The 21,121-nt window shown below is 44.2% G+C and overlaps 1 protein-coding gene across 1 annotated transcript in view; it reads right to left on the reverse strand.

The window, feature by feature from the left end:
- The window catches only part of BIN1 (bridging integrator 1), an 88,907-nt gene that overhangs the window by 10,924 nt on the left and 56,862 nt on the right, over positions 1-21,121 (reverse strand). The window lies entirely within an intron of this gene.

Here is a 21,121-nt window from a genome sequence, read left to right on the forward strand (position 1 = left end):
CTTACCAGAAGAAAAAAAAAAAACAAACTGTCCATTAAATCAATGAGATACCGTTCCTGCCCTCACTTTCATCAAATCAGCAAATCGTTTTTTAAGTTATGTTACTTAAAACCAGAGAGACAGATACTCTCACATACTGCTTCGGAGAGTATAACAGATACAGAATTTCTGGAAAGCAATCTTGCAGTATACATTAGGAATCATCAAAATACCCATATTCTTCAACCCTAGAATCCCAAGCATAGGAAATATAAAATTTTAGCAAAGCTTTCATCACAAAGATGTTCATCCCATTATAATAGTACAAAATTGACAATACGTTGGCTATTATTATTGTTCTTGTTACTCTTCATGTTCACTCACTCCTTCAGTCTCCAGACATTTCTGAGCACCTACTAAGTACCAGTCTGGGCTCAGCTCTGCCAGTGGTGCATGCAATGAAGCCCCTCCCTCCAAAGTTCACTGTTGCAGGGGCTTGATGGGGTCTGGGGGTGGTGGAAGGCTCTTTGAGGGAGTGATGTTGACAACTTGAAGCAGGCATTGACAGGAGGACAGGGAGGGGAGCCTGGTGCCCAGCAGAGCCCTCAAATATCGAGGCAGGAATAAACGAGCAGACAAGCAAATATATGACGGATTATTGGTATACCTTTACTTCTGTCCTTTTAGCGCAGGCCTCCCAGCGCCTGTATCCCTCCAGCTCTCCAAAGCCCAACCCCAGGCCTCTGCACAAAGGCCTATTACCAGCTGTGATTAAACTACAGTATATAGCCAAACATGAAATGTTTACCAAAACAATAACACTTTTACTTTTTCATGATGGGGAAATGCTATAATATGTTGTTAATAGAATAATACAGTATATTAAATTCTACAACAGTAGAGTCCCAACTGATACTCAAATGTGGTTGGTACACACCCTCACACCATGCACAAAAATAAACTCAAAATGGCTTAAAGACTTAAACATAAGACATGACACCATAAAACTCCTGGAAGAGAGCATAGGCAAAACGTTCTCTGACATAAATTGTACCAACGTTTTCTTAGATCAGTCTCCCAAGGCAATAGAAATAAAAATGAAAATAAACAGATTGGACCTAATCAAACTTACAAGTTTTGCACAGCAAAGGAAACCATAAAAAAAAAAAAAAACTAAACTAAAAGACAGCCTATGGAATGGGAGAAAATAGTTGCAAATGATGCGACAGACAAAGGCTTAATCTTCAAAATATACAAACAGCTCATACAACTCAACAACAAAAAAACAAACAACCCAATTGAAAAATGGGCAGAAGACCTTAATAGACATTTCTCCAAAGAAGACATACAGATGGCCAGTAAGCACATGAAAAGCTGCTCAACATCACTAGTGATTAGAGAAATGCAAATCAAAACTGCAATGAGGTACCACCTCACACCAGTCAGAATGGCCATCATTAAAAAGTCTACAGATACCAAGTGCTGGAGAGAGTGCGGAGAAAAGGGAACCCTCCTACACTACTGGTGTGAATATAAGTCTGTACAGCCGCTACGGAAAACAGTATGGAAGTTCCTCAGAAGACTAAAACTAGAATTACCATATGAGCCAGCAATCCCACTCCTGGGAATATACCCAGACAAAACTATAATTCAAAAAGATACATGCACCCCTATGCTCAGAGCAGCGCTATTCACAATAGCCAAAACATGGAAACAGCCTAAATGTCCTTCGACAGATGAATGGATAAAGAAGATGTGGTACATATACACAATGGAATACTCCTCAGCCATAAAAAGGAATGAAATAATGCCATTTGCAGCAACAAGGATGGACCTAGAGATTATCACACAAAGTGAAATAAGTCAGAAAGAGAAAGACAAATGCCATATGATGTCACTTATATGTGGAATCTAAAGTATGACACAAATGAACTTATCTACGAAACAGAAACAGGCTCACAGACATAGAGAACAGACTTGTGGTTGCCAAGGGGGAGGGGTGGTGGGGGATGAACTGGGAGTTTGGAGTTAGTAGATGTAAACTCTTATACAGAGAATGGATAAACAACAAGGTCCTACTGTAGAGCACAGGGAACTCTATTCGGTGACCTGTTATAAACCATACTAGAAAAGAATATAAAAAAATGCATGTGGATAACTGAGTCACTTTGCTGGACAGCAGAGATGGGCACAGCATTGTAAATCAACCATACTTCAATTAAAAATGTTTTTTTAATTTTAGAAAAACAAATGTGGTTGCTAGCTCTGGGTGGAGCAGTTCGGCCTGGGTTTGGTCTTTTTTTCCCTTCTTCCTTTTTTATTTTGCAAATTTTTTGTATACTATTTTTGTAATCAGAAAGAAATGCTATTAAAAACACAAGTTGAAATGAGGAAATTGTTCCCTGGGACACTGGTTGGGAAACCACACTGTGAAAGAGTGTGTGCCGTACCTGCTGGTCTGCATGTCTGAACAGTGAGGTCTGGGGAAATGATTTTTTAAACCATGAAGGACTCAGGTGGGCAAAGAGCAGTCCTCCTGTCCCTTGGAGAAAAAAGAGCACTGCACGATGTTTTCCCTCTATCCTTCAAGAATTGAGTAAGACGCTCTGAGATGGCCCTATGAGTCTTAGCATCACCAGCATCATTCTGTCTTAAAAGCAAGAATTTTGCTTTATACTCTTTTGGCAGTCAGAGTAATCCTGTGTTCAGTAGCGGTAGAACTTTGTGCCATTCTCTTACAGGTGGAGACTTGAAGAAGACAGGTTAACCCGAAGGCACATGGCTGCTGCTAGGTCCTGTGCTGGGATCACCTAGCACCTGGCCATCTCCAGAATGGGGAACAGACCATCTTCATACCTTCCTCCTGGGACAGCAGGCTTCATCTTTTAGAGAGGCGGGGAGGATGCAGAAGAATCTACAGGCAGAACCAAAAGGGGATATGTCTCTCCAGAAGCATTATTTCAGGCAGCATCTGTGTGATACGGTGTCCAAGAAGGGCCCCTGGCTCAAACTATCCTCACTCCCTCCAAGTGTAAAATGTCACCATGATATTGTGGGAGGGCCAGTCAGACCTAGAGTCAGAAGTCAGCTCCTCAGTTTACCACTTGCCCATCCTTGGGTATGTCATTTAAACTGTTCAGGGGTCATCTGCAATATGGGAGTATATTACACTCTTTAGATTACTGTGGAAATAAAGAACAATATATATAAAGCTCCTGGAATATTAGAAGTGACTCTGTAAATGGTGGCTCTATACAGTGAGTAGCAGATGCTATAAATTTACTCTGCCCAGCTAATTGTCCTTCTTTTTTGATGCTGCCTTGTCCCTTGCACCATGATGCATACATACCCCAGGTGAGCCATTCACCCAGGCCATAACCATTGGCTCAGGGATGAGCACATGACCCCAGCAGAGCCAATAAGAGTCTTCCCTGGCCTCGTAGGAATATATGCCTGTAGGACACAGAAGTTCCTTTTTCTGCTGGGGTTGCTAATACACGAGATGTAAGTGTGGAGCCTCCAGAAGTCACCTTGCTCACCGTGTGAAAGATCCTGCCTAGAAAATGAAGTCAACAAGAGTTGAGAGTTGGAGAGATGGAGACAGAGAGAGAAACAGAGACAGAGAGACAGACATAACGATATTGTTTGAGAACGTGGTTTCAATCATGCTTGAATCCGGCCCACTCCCCACCTCCCACTATCCAACTAAACCAACCAATACATTTGTTTTCTTGCTAAAGCCAATGTGAGGTCACCTGCAGTTGTCATGACTGATATATTGTTATCAAAATAATGTCCTTCTGAGAGACAACCCTGGTGAATCCCTAATGCAACAAGCATCCTCAAGTTAGAGTTTCTCTTGAGTGCCTCTACCTGGCCCATCTGAATTAAGATGAAATGTCCAAACTTGTATAGTTTTGAGGGAAAGTGGGAAAAAATGACACTGGGATATTAGACCTAAACCAGGACTGTCTGGGCAAATTGGGACGTCCGAGTACCTAGTTAAGGAGTAGGCGTTCAGAATACAGGTGGAAAGAGGCTAAGGACATGCCATTCACAGCCTGTGCTTAAGCGGGTCCTCAGTGCTGATACCCATCTGTTCTCCCGGGCATGTCCACTATCCTGGAGGGGACCTTTGCAGAGATAGGAAGACAGCCCTCCAGGGGACCTTCTGAAAACGGACCTGTCTCCAGGCTCCACCTACTTGCTTCCAAACCTACTGACCCAGATGGTCAGCTCCAGTTTTCATCCATTTTAACCAGGGCATGCGGGAGGGGCTGGGGAACAGGCCAGTCACCGGGCCACCAACCAGCCCCAGGATATTTCCAAGGCTTCCAGCAAAAACCAGTAACTCCCTTTGGCCACCGGCAAATGAAATCTCCAAGAGCAAAAAAATTCTTAAGATAATAGACTTCCCTGTGTTCCTCCCCCATGTCTTTAAACATTTGTTGACCTGTGTGTGGTCTATGGTGTGGCTGAGAGGTAATAGACCAAAAAGATAACAACAACATAGGCTTCAGAGCCAAAAGGCCCCGGCTCTGTGATTATTTATTTATTTTTTTGTGCGGTACGCGGGCCTCCCCCTGCTGTGGCCTCTCCCGTTGTGGAGCACAGGCTCCAGACGCGCAGGCCCAGCGTCCATGGCTCACGGGCCCCGCCGCTCCGCGGCACGTGGGATCCTCCCAGACCGGGGCGCGAACCCGGTTCCCCTGCGTCGGCAGGCGGACGCGCAACCACTGCGCCACCAGGGAAGCCCTCTGTGATTATTAATGGTGTGAAACTGGGCCAGTCACTGCCTGCTCCTTTTTTTTTTATTTTTGGCTGTGTTGGGTCTTCGTTTCTGTGCGAGGGCTTTCTCTAGTTGTGGCGAGCGGGGGCCGCTCTTCATCGCGGTGTGCGGGCCTCTCACTGTCGCGGCCTCTCTTGTTGCAGAGCACAGGCTCCAGACGCACAGGCTCAGTAGTTGTGGCTCACGGGCCTAGTTGCTCCGCAGCATGTGGGATCCTCCCAGACCAGGGCTCGAGCCCACGTCCCCTGCATTAGCAGGCAGATTCTCAACCACTGCGCCACCAGGGAAGCCCTGCTCCTTTTAATTGAAGCAATAATAGCACCAGGCAAGGCCGTTGCTGAGGATTAGAGGTAACCTAGCAGTCCCTGCCCGGGGTTTAGTGGCCTCAGCAAATGGTTACTATCATGACATCCTGTCCTGACAGTCAGGAACAGTGTCTCTGGTTTGTGGCCCCCTTTGCTAGTGAGACAGAGTAGGTTGACCTTTGCCAGCTTTACAGATAGGTAAACAGAGGTACAGAAAAGCAAATAGCCCTTTGCCCAGCAATCCTTCAAAAAATCATGGCTGGGTTCCTTTAGAAGTAAGATGCCAGCCAGCCTTTGGAAATGCTCACTGGAAATTTATTATAATAGTCTTTGTATTATCTAGGGGAAAAAATGGTTTACTAAACAAAGTGTCATGACAAGATTGCACATGTATGTTTTTGAGCATTTCTAAAGTTTCATTTATCTATGAACAAACTAGCAAGCTATGGGAAGGAATACTAAGAGGACTGGCCAGCTCCTTGAAACTGGACTTCATTTACAGTGTATGAGGAACCCTTTAGGAAAGCATTTTCAGAGTGTATAACAAAAGCCTTACAAACCCTTGCACCCTAAGACGCGTCTGAGACTATCCTTGAAACAGTTATAAGTACAATGACATTCCTTACGAGAAAAATAGTGAAAAGTTGGAAAAAGCCTAAATGTCCAAGCATGGGTTGGTTAAATGAGTTAATTTCTAAATTTTGGTATGTTTTAATATTAAGCTACCATTAAAAATGGATAAATAGAACTTCTTTGAAATCTAAAAACTCTGCTCTTCTAAAGACACCATGACACTGTATGAAAATGAAGAAGTAATCCCCTCAGATAAAAACTACCCATGATACGTATATCTACCAAAGGACTTGGATCCAGAATATATAAATAATTATTGTAACTCAATAAGAAGAAGGCAAACAATCCATTTTTTTTAAAAAAAAACATAAAAAAAAACAGGAAAAAGAAAGGCAAATGATTTGAAGAAACCCTTGGCCAAAGAAGGTGGTAATAGGCACATGACAAGATGCTAAACATCCATTTTAAAAAAAAAAAAACATAAAAAAAAAACAGGAAAAAGAAAGGCAAATGATTTGAAGAAACCCTTGGCCAAAGAAGGTGGTAATAGGCACATGACAAGATGCTAAACTTCATTAGTCTTTAGGTAAATGCAAATTAAAACCACAATGAGCTAACGCGACACACTCCCCAAAGTGGGTAAAACTAAAAAGACTGACAGCACCGATCTTTGGTGAGGATGTGGAGCAACCGGAACTCTGCCCAGAACCGCCTCTTCCCTTGCATCAGATTCCCCCTCCTTTCCTCACGGCAAATTTTTCTTTTTCTTTCTGTCTTTTCCTGCTACGACTTCTTCCACTCAGGTTCATCGTATATGCCTACAAGGTAATTGTGGGCACAGCTGCATGTTTCACCTCCTGAGCATCCTGGATGCAGACAGACACCTGAATGGAGAGGAGCTGCCCGGCTCATCCCACCTATGCCCGTACAGGCTCCGACACGCACTGGAGCTTTGAATGGGTCCTTCCTGAGGACAGGTACACACATACCGAACTTTCCTACCCTAGTTTCCTCACCTGGCTACCTGACAACCCCTCCTCACCCTTCAGACCCAGCTCACGTGTCTCCTCCTCCAGAGAGCCTTCTTCTACCCACTGAATTCAGGCAGGGTTAAGTGACCCTCCTCTATAATCCCCAGAATCCTGTGCTTGCCTTTCTCACACACCTAGCACCCACCCCCTGAAATGTCATTCTGTAATAGTGATGAGAAGACACTCTGGGACCCAATTCTTCACTAACTCAGTTGGCATGCACTGTGTTCCTCCTGGCCATGGGGATAGCTGGGAGAGGGGAGAGGAGTTTATGATCCTTTGGGGGGAAGAATCATTTCTTGCTCAGACTCCACGCTGAGAAGTGACAACCCCTGCATGGAACTGTGGTTGCCTTTGAGTGGACCTGATGCTCAGTTGGAGAACCACAGCCTCCAACCGAGGTTCCTGAGGGGCAGGGACTGGGTCTGATGAGCTCTGACCCCCAATGCCCTCCATCAGCTGGGCACAGATCAGTCACTCAGCGTATGTAACCGGGATGTGGCCACTGCCCTTGGCCCTGGGCATGATCCCCTCTACCCCCAGGTTCAGGGAAGGCACACAGCACCAGAGGACGGAGACCTACCTGGAGACTAGCTGGAACTGATGCCTTATCAGTGGGCAGGCTGCATTCATTCCAAGGTACCTGCCTCTTTGTCTTTTCATATATGCCCCAGCCTTGTCACCTCCTCTCTCTCTGACATTTGCTGCATTAAGTATGCTGCATTTGCTTATGGCTACACGTCTTTGACCGTGCATAATTCGCTTACTTCCTGCAGACCTGTATTGCTTCTAAAGCCAGTTTCTACCACCCCAGCCTGGTTCCTGGCCCCCAGGAGCTGGCGGAGGCACCAAGGATTCAGCTGAGCTCTCACTGGTGGACCTATGGGGGTAGGGGTGTGGCGGGCAGACACTGATACACATTCACAGGGTGCAGGTGGCCAGCATCACTCTGGCAATGAAATCATGTTTCTCGCATTTTATATTTTACAGAGTGGGACAGAAAACATAATAATAGTTTTTGTTCATTCTAAGTAAACATCTGACAATGTCCAATTCAATGGGTCCTGCCCCCCACCCCCAAACACAACAATGCTTCCTTAAATAAAAAATGGCTGAAAAGATGTGCATTCAAAGGTAGTGGGGACAGATCTCAAGCCACAGCAGTCCTGGCTGTGCAGGAAAAACTTGACTCCCTTTACTCTTCCCTTCTAAACCCTTCTTTCCCCAGCAGGTCCCTCCTGCCCCCTGCTCCCATGTCTCCAGACGTAGAAAGCTCTGGCCTCACGTGTGTCTCCTGGCCACTTCCACACACCGTAGCATCGTGCTCCCGTCCTTCTCTCCAGTCTGGGATCCTTATGCCCAGCTGCATCGTGGGTCTGTTCCAGGGCACGGGAGAAATAACCCCCTTCCCTCATGACTGGGTTTTAGGACCCCTAGCTTTGGCAGCCTCTCAGAACAGACCTAAGGAATCACTTTGTTTCTCCCTCCATGTTGGGGCCGCAGGGAACCTTCTGAAGCTTCCCTAGGGCCCACCGCCCAGACAGGATGGGCAGGTTTCTTCTGCCTTACACGTGACAGCTGGGGACTCTGGGCAAGGTGTACTCTGCTCTCAGATTCTCCCAAACCCAGATTTCCATCCATCTCCCTGTCCCCGGGGATTGGTCCTGGCGGCAGGGTCGGGCCCTCTCTCTGAACCTAGAAGAAGCCACGTTCTCTTCTCCGATTCTCCACAATCCCACCTTCAGAATAGCTTTCTGATCTGACAGGAGGCACTCTTGCTCTCGACTAACTCGTCAGGTACCATCGCCAGCCTACTGGCTTACGAACAGGTCCAGACTTTTAAAAATCAAAAGCCAACAACCTAAATGTCCATTGACAGAGGAATGAATAAAGAAGATGTAGTATATATATGTACAATGGAATACTACTCAGCCATATAAAGAACGAAATAATGCCATTTGCAGCAACATGGATGGACCTAGAGATTATGACACGAAGTGAAATAAGTCAGAAAAAGAAAGACAAACACCATATGATATCACTCATACATGGAATCTAAAACGTGACACAAATGAACGTATCTATGAAACAGAAACAGACTCACAGACATAGAGAATAGACTTGTAGTTGCCAAGGAGTGGGGGCGTGGATGGATTGGGAGTTTGGGATTAGCAGATGCAAGCTATTATATAGAGGATGGATAAACAGCAAGGTCCTACCGTATAGCACAGGGAACTCTACTCAATATCCTGAGATAAACCATAATGGAAAAGAATATGAAAAAGAATGTATTTATATGTATAATTTCTGTACAGCAGAAATCAACACAACATTGTAAATCAACTACACTCCAATAAAATTTTAAAATTAAAAAAAAAAAAAAAAAGAAAGTCAAAAGCCAAGAATTTGATCCATTCCTTGAGGCAATGAAAGCAGAGAGCTCATTTGTTTGAACCAGGGAGGGTAGCGGGTAACAAATTGCTGATAAGAGAAGCAGTGGTTAGCATTCCAAATACTATCCTGTGTGTGTGTATATTTACACATACACCTATATATAGTTTATGTGAACCCCACTGTAAACATGGAGCAGGGAGGTGTTTTTTAACAGCCTAATAAGGCCCCAGCACAGCCTGCCTCTAAGTGCAGAGACAAAGGCTGGGGAGAGTAGTTCAGCCTACCAAGCAGTGAAATCTCCGGTCAGTGATCAGCCAGCACTGAGCCAGCCAGCCCTGCGAGCTGAGGACACGCACAGGAGAATCCTGCCCACAAGGTGCCTGCCCACAAGGAGTCTTCAGTCTGGAAGGAGACTAACAACACCCTATGAAGCACCCGATAGCAGACGATCATCCATAGCATTATAAAGTGCTGTTGCCAAAATTTCTACAAGTGGGAGAGAAACCCGAACAAGCATACACACTCTGAATGACTTTTGCATCCACACCGACGTAGACACCCTTGGAGGTGCTGCAGCTCCTGGGGGGATGGGGAGGTGCAGGTCCCGGCAGCAAGCATCACTCAAAAAGCCTGACCCCGTGCAAGTCATCTGCAGAAACTAAGACATTCCCAAGCAGTGAGCAGACTCCTGGCCTGGCAGCTCAGAGAAGGATATGAGGTAGCCCAGGGCTGGGTCCACCCTGCCCCAGGGTCCAGGCGGGGACAGTCTGGCAGCCCAGAGGAAGCTGAGTTCCGGGCATTCTTGGAGGGGGCCTGGCCGGGGCTCTGGAACCACTGTATCTATGTTGCATCTACAAAGCCCTGGTTAACCCAGCCCCCAGGTCCACCTCCATCTGAACCCTCCTCCGCGTGTCCACAGTCTGCCCTCCTCCAGGGCCCTCACCTCCCCCCCGGCATTGTCCTCTGGCTTGGACCCTGGCCTTCCCCCCACCAACTTGCCCTCTCCGCTGCCCACGGAGATTTTTCTTAAACGTTCATCAGATCATGCCATTCTCCTACCCTTCACTGCCTCCCCAGAGATTGTAGAATAAATGACAGATACCTTAGATTAATGCACAGCGCCCTGGAGGCCCAGCCCCCGCCTGCCTATGCACCTTCCTCTCCCTGCACACCCAGCCCTTTCAGACGACCCTCCCCTCCAGGGCTCAGCCCCAGCTGTCCTCTCTATATAACCAGCATCTCCTTCTTTGCCTCACTGCTTCCAGCTCATCTTTCTAAACCCAGTTCAAGACTCCTGCCACCCAGGAAACCTCCCCAAGTCCGTCAGCTGGGCCAGCGCCTTTGCTCTGGGACCCGATACCTCTTCTTCCACTGTGTTACCTGTCCCTCCAAGGAGGAGACCTCCACCTTTATTCATCACCGTGTTCCCAGTGTCCAACAGCATTGATGCACTGAGTGCTCAGAAAAAGCAGAGGAGAGTGAGAAGCAGAGAGCACGGCATGCCACGTGACCTGGACCCTTTTGACTAGAGGGCGCTCTCCCCTGGGGCGAGTACAGCTGACTTCATCAGTGCACCTGCCGGGCAACCAGACTGTATCTGCACCCAGTAGGGCTCGATCGCAGCGCCTCTGCCCCCACTTCGTGATTCTCCAATTGGGGTTGTGGGCCCTGATACACTCCATCCTAATAATTTTTTTTTTCTGAAGAAGTTTTTATTTTGCCATCATTTTTTTTCCTTACTTTTCAGTTTTGTCCTTAACTTTATTTTTTTAAAACTTTTATTGGAGTATAGTTGATTTACAATGTCGTGTTAGCTTCAGGTGTACAGCAAAGTGAATCAGTTATACATATATTCACTCTTTTTTAGATTCTTTTCCATATAGCCCATTACTCTTTACTTTTAATTTTGAAATAATGACAGTTTCACAGGAAGTGACAAGGTAATTGAGATCCCATGTACCCTCCACCCCATTTCCCCCAGTGGTAATATCTTACATAACTATGATCCAATGTAAAACCAGGAATGTGCCGTTAGTCCAGTATATGTGTATAGCTCTCTGTCACTTCATTACATGTGTAGATTCATAGTAACTATCACCATGGTCAAGATGCAGAATTATCCCAGCCCACAAAGCCCTCCCTGGTGCTGTCCCATCATGGTCACACCCTCCCCCAACCCTCCTCCCACTCTGGCAACCACTAATTCATTCTCCAATTCCATGATGTTGTCATTTCAAGAATGTCATATGAATGGAATTCATAGAGAATGCAGTGTGTTGAGATGGGCTTTTTTCGTCCATCCATAGTTCATTGCTTGGTGTTACTTGGTAGTATTCCATGATATGGATGGACGTACCTCACCTTGCTTAGCCCTTTACTTATTAAGGGACATTTGGGTTGACTCCAGTTTTTGACAACCACAAATCAAGCTGCTATGAACAATCGTGTACATGTTTTCGTGTGAACATAATTTCTATTTCTCTGGTATTTGTCCCAGAGTATTTATAGCCAGGAGTGCAGTTGACAGGTCATATGATAAGCATATGTTTCATTTTTTAAAAAACTGCCAAACTGTTTTCCAGAGTGACTGTACCATTGTACCTTCCCACCAGCAAAGTATGAGAGATCCAGGCTTTCTGCATCCTTGCCAGCATTTGGTGTTGTCATTATTTTTCATTTTAGCCATTCTGATAGGTGTATAGTAATCACTCATCATAGTCTACATTTGCATTTGCCTGATGGCTAATGAGGTTGAACACGTTTTCAGTGCTTATTTGCCATCTGTACATCCTCTTCAGTGAAATGTCTCTTCATGTCTTCTATCTATTTTCTAATCAGATTGCTTGTTTTTTCACTGTTGAATTTTGAGAGCTCTTTATATATTCTAGATCATTGTCCTTTGTTGGCTATGTGGTCTGCAAATATATTCCCACAGTCTGAAGCTAATTCTTTTCATCCATTTAACAGGATTTTTTTTTTTTTTCCAGTACGCGGGCCTCTCACTGTTGTGGCCTCCCCGGTTGCGGAGCAGAGGCTCCGGACGCGCAGGCTCAGCGGCCACGGCTCACGGGCCCAGCCGCCCCGCGGCATGTGGGATCTTCCCGGACCGGGGCACGAACCCGTGTCCCCTGCATCGGCAGGCGGACTCTCAACCACTGCGCCACCAGGGAAGCCCTAACAGGATTTTTTTTAGCAAAGGCTTTTAATTTTGAAATCCAATGTATCCTTTTCTTTTCCTTCAGAAATTGCATTTTTGGTGTCATATTTAAGAACTCTTGGGAATTCCCTGACAGTCCAGTGGTTAGGACTCCACGTTTTCACTGCTGAGAGCCTGGGTTCAATCCCTGGTCGGGGAACTAAGATCCTTAAAGACGCATGGCGTGGCCGAGAAAAAAAACAAGAAACAGAAATCGTCACAAAACCCTTGGTCCCAAAGATTTCCTCCTATCTCATCTTCTAAAAGGTTGATAGCTTTATGTTTTATATTTAAATCTACAATCCATTTTGAGTTAATTTTTGTAAAAGATGTGAGGTGTTGGGCTGCCTATTGATATCCAATGATCCAGCGCCGTGCATTGAAAAGACTTTCCTTCCTCCATTGAATTTTCCTACTACCTTTGTCAAAAATTAGTTGGCCATACTTGTATGGTCTATTTCTAGGTCCTCTGTTTTGTTCATTGACCTATGTGTCTATTCCTTTGCTCATACCACAGTGTGAATAACACTAGCTATATAACAAGTCATGACAACAGATAGAGGGTCTCCTCACACTTTCTTCTTCCTCAAAGTTGTTTTAGCTATTATCGTATAATAAAGATTTGACTGGCATCTGTCCTGGGTTCCTGGAAGAGAGAAGACATCCTTAGAAGTTCCAGAGTAATAGAAATGTCTATTATTCATGAGCCCCTTCGAATCCCACCTGATTTTATGCTAAAAGATGAAATGACTCTTGATGGGGGCTGGTCACCAGAAAGACTAAGCACATGATTAGAGGGTTGGGGCTTTGAGCTGTGTCATATCAGCCCAACCTCTGACCTCAGGGGAAGCGGAGGAGAACTGGATATTGAGTTCAATCACATGGCCAATGATTCAATACATAACAAAGCCCCAGTAAAAACTCTTGACACTGAAGCTCAGTGGAGCTTCCTGGTTGATATGCCTTGATTCCACAGGAAGAGGGCACAAAAAATCTGCCATCCCCCCAGACCTTGTCCTATGTGTCTCTTCATTTGATTGTTCCTGATTTGTATTCTTTATAATTAAATTATAATCATAAGTATAGTGTTTTCCTGAGTTCTGTGAGATGTTCTAGTGAATCATCTAATCTGAGGAGGTGGTGGGAACCCCCAGATTTGTAGGCAGTTCATCAGAAGTGCATGTGTCCTGGGACCCCGCTTGTGGCTGGAATCCGGAGTGGGAGTAGTCTTGCTGGTGACTGTGACCTTTGATTTGTGGGGTCTGGGCTAACTCTGGGTGGGTAGTGTCAGAATTGTATGGCAGTACATTCACTGGTGTCAGAATAGTTGGGGCTGAAATGAAAAAGCCATTCTAGTTCCTTCACATTTCCATATAGATTTCAAGATAATCTTGTTTATACCCACAAAATTTCTTGCTGGGATTTTGAGAGGAATTGCATTGTATGTCAATTTGGGGGAGGATTGACATCTTTTCACGTTAGGTCTTACAACCCATGAACACTATATGTCTCTCCATTTATTTAGGTTTTCTTTGTCTTCTTTCTTCAGGATTTTCTATGTAGACAATATGTCACTTGCAAATAGGGATAGTTTTATTTCTACCTTCCTCAATCTATATGCCTTTAATTTCCTTTTTTTGTTTGTTTGGGTTTTATTGTTTTTGTTTTGTTTTGATTTGGTTTGGTTGTTTTGTTGTTTTTTTTTTTACATATTGCCGTGGCTAGATCTTCCAGTACTATGTTGAGTAGCAGGGGTAAGTGTGGACATACTCGACTTGTTCCTAACGTTAGGGGAAAGCATTAGTCTTTTACCATTAAGTATGATGTTAGTTGTAGCTTTCTTTTAGATGTTCTTTATCAAATTAAGGAAGTTTCCTCTTTCCTAGTTTTCTAAGAGGTTTTTTTGTATTGTGAATTGGTGTTGAATTTTGTCAAATGCTTTTTCTGCATCCATTAATACAATCATATAATTTTTCTTCTTTAGACTGTTAATATGATGGATTACATTGATTTTTCTAACGTTGAGCCAGCTTTGCACCCCTGGAATAAACTCCACTTGGTCATGGTATATAGTTCTTTTTATATATTGCTGAATTCCATTTGCTAATATTTTGTTAAGAATTTTGGTATCAACATTCATGGCACATATGATAATCTAAACATCTAACATTAGTATATTTTAAATGAATCATTCCAGTATGTATTTATATGCAAGTTAAGTTAACAGACACTGGCTTAAACACATATGTTTGTTTCTCCTAGATGTTAAGAAATCTGAGGAAAAGCAGTGCAGGGCAAATGCAGCTGTTCCAGGATGTCGTCAAGAACACAGTTTCCTTCCATCTTCTGACTCTGTTACTCTAGTAATAGTCTGTGGGACGTGTATCCTCACAGCTGCAAGATGTCTGTTACACCTCCAGTTTTAGTGGGGGACAACAGGAGAGCCAAAGAGTAAAGGATTGAAGCCACATGCCTGCCAAGTGTGTCCCTTGTACAGAGGTTACCCAGAAGCCCCACCCAATGAATCATTTTTACTTTCATCCCATTGGCCAGAACTGAGTCACATGTCATGCTTAGCAACAGGAAATTTGCGAAAGTGAGTATTAAAACTGACACAGAGCCATAATCAGTGCCCTGATAGAATGGAGGCTCACTGGGCAGCCACCCATGTTGGTACCTGCCTTATCTGCATGACATCTTATAACTGAGACCTGTCAGCCACAGCAGGCTGGAATTTATGTTTCCATTTAGGGTCATACTGTCACCAAGTACTGTATCTCATGGTAAATATAAAAGATTTTATACATCATTGTCGGCATCAGGAGAAGGCCAAACAACTACATAATGCCCGGTAAAAAGGTCTGACCATAGTTTTAGTAGAGAAAGTACTTGGAGAATTGAGTCTTCTCATGACACCGAGTCCTGTGGGCATCTGAAAATTAAAACAGCAGCAAGAGCTGGCATCCAAATGCTACCCTACAAGGTATGAACGTCTTCCATCGCATTACATTTACGTTGTTATTTTGCTTCTACAGTTTTTTCCAACTTTTCTTAATGGAAAATCTCACAAACAAAGAAAAATGGAAAGAATAATACCACAAACCCTCATATACCTGTCACCTCGATGCAAGAGTTGTAAACACTTTGCCACATATATGTGGTTAAAAAATTATACATACATTGTATATATATAGTGTATGCATCATATATTATATATACATTTTATATATAAACCATGTATATAATATTATATATAATTATATATATTTTTATATATGATATATAATTTCAATATATACATAATATATACGAACCATTAGAAATTTAGCTGCAGATATCATGACACGTCACTCCTAGAGACTTCAGTGCATCTCCAAAGAATAAGGAATTCTCATAAATTACGCTACCACTGTCACACCTAAAAATTTTAACGATAATATGTCTAATATCATCTAATAGCCAATCCATATTAAATTAAGTTTAATTTTACCAGCTGTCACAAAGACATATATGTATGTATAAAAGTATATATATACACCTTTATATATGTATATATATACATATATATACGTATATATGTATATATATATACATATATACGTATATATGTATGTATATGTGTATATATATATATATATATATATATATATATATATATATACACATGGGGGTTTTTTGTTAACAGGATTCAAGTAATGTTCATGCCTTGCATTTGTTGCTGAGACATTTTAGTCCACTTTGAAGAGGCCCCACCTTTTGGGGGGAATATGCTATTGCCTGTTTGAAGAAACCATGTCAGTTGTCTTATAGAATGTCCCATATTCTGAATTGTGTTTCCTTGGGGTTTGGTTTGACTTGCTTCCCTGGAGTTCTTATAAACTGGAAGCTGAGTCTAAACATTCTTTGGCAGGTTCACCTGTGCACTTTGCACCACATCACTACAGGAGGTGCCTAGTGCAGCCGATCCCACTGGTAGTGATATTCAGTTTGGCTAAGCTGGTGACAGCCTGCTCTTCCCACTGCGAAGGCATGTTTTTATCTTGCAATTAGCAGATGAGAGGCAGGATGGTAGTTTGGCCCCATGCAAGTCCCCGATCCCTAGCACACTCTCAATTAAGGGAGGTTTAGCATCCATGGATGATCCATTCTCAAATCTATTCTTTCATTGGGGATTGAAAAATAATTGTTTACTAACATTCTTTCTACATTCCCTGCTAAAAAGGTAGTATAAATGCTTAATTTTTTCTCTTTATTTCCAGAATAAGAAATTGGTATAATAGTCATAATAGTAAATGAGGTAGTAAATCAGGTGGGTTTTTTCGTCTTTCTCTCTCTTTCTTTTTAAACATTGCTATGGTCTCATGGGTCTTTATTTATTCAATGTTTTTAATCAGTTCATTCTTTATTCTTTTTTTTTTTTGCGGTACACGGGCCTCTCACTGTTGTGGCCTCTCCCGTTGCGGAGCACAGGCTCCGGACGCGCAGGCTCAGCGGCCATGGCTCACGGGCCCAGCCGCTCCGCAGCATGTGGGATCTTCCCGGACCGGGGCACGAACCCGTGTCCCCTGCAACGGCAGGCGGACTCTCAACCACTACGCCACCAGGGAAGCCCTCTTTATTCTTTTTTGATGCTCAAATTGTTCCAAATTTGGCCGGTGGGAGCCCCATTTAGCTGGTTCCTTGTCCTTTTGATATGTCCCTATTAGTCTTTCAAGGTCAGGGTTGTCCTGAGAAACAGAACCAATAATATACGTATTTGATTTATTTTAAGGAATAAGTTCACACAGTGGTAGGGACAAACAAGTTTGCAATCTGTAGGGTAGGCCAGCAGGCCGGAAACTCAGGCAGGACTTTTATGTTATAGTCAGGGAGCTGGAATGCCTTCTGATCCATTTTTTGTTCTTAAGGCCTTCAACTGATAGGAAGAGGCTCACCCACATTATCCAGGATAAACTCCTTTACTTAAAGTCAACTGATTGTAGATGTAATTACATCTACAAGACAACTTCACAGCAACATCTAGATTAATATTTGACCAAACGACTGGGCACCATAGTCTAGCCGAGTTGACGTATAAAATTTACCATCACAAAAGGCTTCCTTTCTTTCTGGCAAGCTCACCTTTTATTTTCTCTCTCCATCCCTGGAGTCAGCCATTTCTCTGAGAGTTCTAATTTCTTTCAGTGGAAAATTGTATTAGAATCCAAAATCTGGGTGCTAGGTGTGCTCACTGCTACTGAGATATGATTGCTCCTGGGCCCTCTCAATGGGCAGAGCTAGAAAATTCACATTAAAAAAAAAAACAGGGACTTCCTTGGTGGCACAGTGGTTAAGACACCACACTCCCAAAGCAGGGGGCCCAGGTTTGATCCCTCATCCAGGAACTAGCTCCCACATGCATGCTGCTAAGAGTTCGCATGCCACAACTAAGGAGCCGGCAAGCCACAATGAAGGAGCCCACCTGCTGCAACTAAGACCCAACACAACCAAATAAATAATAAATAAATAAACATTTATAAATAAATAAATAAAAACCATATGTTCTTATTGATAGTCCCAATTCAAATTTAATATTAGAGGGGTTTTCCCCCTTCTTTGTTTTTATGTTTGTATCTTTTCCCCTTAACCTGATAATTTTTGTTTCAATTAGTGTAATTACTTATTTACTGTATCCTACAACGTGAATCAAATAATTTCAAAATTACATTACTAGTATTACTTGGAGGACTAAAACTCTTAAAGTTTAAGATTTATTTTTAATTTCTTTGCCCTTAGAAGTATAGCCATGCTGAACAAGACCAAAACAAAAGGAAAAACAAAATAAAGCCTTATGCCTCCCCATCCTACTGTAAATTTTTATTAATTTTCAGGAAAACATCATTATCCCTCATGTTAAATTAATGTTGTTTTGAATTTTACTGGTTTTGTAATGTTTATATATGATTTCTAAATTTGTTTTGGTTTTATGGTACCCAAAAGTATAAGAGCTATTAGCATAAGAAGTTTACGCTTAATTTTATATTTCTATATAGTTAAGAAACATTATAATCAAAACAATCTAGTCCACAGTTTTAAGTAAAGAGCTCACAATGAAGTCAGTTGTAGTTTCTTCTTTCTTGGACAGCAAGAAAATGTACAAAGTTAGTGAAAAACAGCAAAAATTCACAAATTCTGTTTTTGTATTTTTCCATAATGAGTCACTTCTTTATAAGCCTATTTCATTCTCACAAACCAAAACTAATAATTAAAAAACAAAACTATTTTAAAAATATAATTTAGGCCCATGCCTGGGGTAAGGGAGAATTTCTTCCTTTAAGAGATGGCAAACACTGCTATAGGCCCGGACTTGGTTTTTAGAAAAAGCAGAAAGCACAAATGAGTTCAATAAAGGGAAGATATTCTTATTGCTTTAGAGCTAATGATAAATAAGTGCCTCCCTAGAAGGAAGGGGCGGGAGGGAGGAGTCCAAGATGCCCTGACTCACTCTTTCCCGACAGAAAATGAAGGACTGGTCCATGCTGCTTTCTCTGCTTCACAATCTGGTCCAGCCAGGGAGCTGGAACCATCTCTGAGGCCCAGGTACTGCCCACCTGGGGGTCCTGCCCACCTGGGGGTACTGCTCACCTGAGGTTACTGCCTCCCTGGGGGTACTGCCCCCAGGGGGTACTGCCAGCCTGGGGATACTGTCACACACAATAGCCTACAGCTCTCTCACTTCTGTCTTGGCTAGCTCAGTGCTGGGGATGCTTCAGTTCCTCATTTCAGTTCCCATTGCCTACAAACATGTCTACAGCTCTGCACACATATACACACATATTTGTTTCTAACTCTTTGCTTCCCACTCTGTTCTCCCTTCCTCTCTGGCCTTCACACAGTGCTCTCACGAATAGACCATGAGAGCTGGAAGACCCTCAGACACCATCTTGTTCAGCCACCTCACTAAGGAGCCTGGAAGCCCCAGTCCAGAGAGGGCCATGGTCTAGCCAATGGCCACACTTCCAGTAACACAAACCTCCTGCCCCCAGGCCCGAATCCTGTTCCTGACTTTCTCTCTCTTGTACTCCAGGCACAATCCTCACAAAATACCTCTATCCCACCATCCCAACAGAGGGAGGAGAGCGGGAGGAAAAGGACTGGGGCAGAGTGCAGTTGGCGAAAACGATAAGATTTCTCTCCCCTGTTCCTTGCTGCCTCCTTTAAAGAGCCTGGGAGAGTTAAATACTTACTTTACCAGCCTCCATTGGAACTGAGTGGACATTTGACATAGAAATGAGACTTAAGTGAAAATTTTCTAGGATTGGGAAGGTTCTGCTTTTTTTGGTTAAAGGGAAACATGCAGCTTTTCCTCCTTTGTGCTGCCTTGAATGCAAATAAAATGTCTGGAGCCACAGCAGCTATTTTGTGGTCACAAGGCAATAAGCAAGAGACTTGCAGATAAGCTTGCACTGACATCAGGAGTTGCTAAACCAATGCAAGCAGTTACCTGATCTGAAGAATCTTGCTACATGACTAGGCCTCTATAAAGAGGATTTTCTGTTTTTCATAGGAAAAAGCATTCTTAATTCACCTATACATAAACCACTTACAAACAACTTAATTCAACAGATATTTCCTGAGCGCTTATCATGAATCTGAATCTGAGGATCTAGAGGTGAATAAGACATTGTTCCTGACCTCAAGGAATTCACAGCCCCAGGATTATATTTTTGTTCTGTAAGATAAATATGAACGTCCCCGTTTGGCAGGTGGGATAAGGAGCCTCAGAGAGGTTGCAGGAATTTGCTCAGGGTCACACAGTACTTGGAACTGACACCTGGCCCATACAACGCAATCAATCCATGGGCAGGCCAGCAACCAAAGACCTGATGGGCAGTGACGTGAACCCAAGCGATCAGAAGTGTTCTGAGACCCCTCCCCCAGGGTTCTTTTTTCTTTGAATTGAGAAACCCGGGGAAGATCAGCTGGTCAGCAAGGGATGCTGAAGTGAGAAGTTGTGAGGTGGAAACCCTCCAGCAGTGAGATAACACATGTGGAAGCAGAGAGAAAGAGAGACTAAGATACTGAGACACTGAGAAAAAGATTGAGAGGAAAGGAGGGGAGAGGGAGAGGAGGGGGAGGGGAGGGGGAGGGGAGGGGGAGGGGAGGGGAGGGGGGACGGGGAGAGCACAGGGGCAGGAACCGGAGCAGCACCAAGGACCCAGGCCCCCACCCTTGCCCACTGGCCCCAGCGAGGGGCAGCTGGACAGACAGCAGTCACAGGAGAGGCAGAAGCTGTAGTGACACCATAGGAGGCAAGAAGACACCTGGGGCACCCAGACCCAGAGTAGAGCCACTGGGGACCCACAGTGAATGTGGACCAGGCACTGCTGCCTGAAACCCAGACAACTCCATCTAGGAGTCAAATAACAGAAACGAACTGAGGGCAACTCAAGCAATCAGGAGAGTCTGTGACACGTGCAGCCGGGAATCAAGGGGCCCCCCTGCCCCTGCGCTCACCCCAGCCGCCCCCCTGCCTCCTCCCCGCAGCCCCGCAGCCCCCAGAACACTCACTGAGCAGAGGCTTGGAGGAGGAACGCTTCTGAGAGTAGGGGTCTCCAGGACCCAGTGGCCCGGGCTCTGGTCCCCACGAAAGACAACTTGTACTCCCTGCACTTACCCCGTGACCTATGCTGACTTTTCGGAAAACGGAGACTTCAAACAGGCTTAAAAAGCAAACAAACAGGGGCTTCCCTGGTGGCGCAGTGGTTGCGCGTCCGCCTGCCGATGCAGGGGAACCGGGTTCGCGCCCCGGTCTGGGAGGATCCCACGTGCCGCGGAGCGGCTGGGCCCGTGAGCCGTGGCCGCTGAGCCCTGC

The sequence above is a fragment of the Physeter macrocephalus genome, chromosome 2 (assembly GCF_002837175.3).
Source record: "Physeter macrocephalus isolate SW-GA chromosome 2, ASM283717v5, whole genome shotgun sequence".
In the NCBI taxonomy this organism is placed as follows: domain Eukaryota; kingdom Metazoa; phylum Chordata; class Mammalia; order Artiodactyla; family Physeteridae; genus Physeter; species Physeter macrocephalus.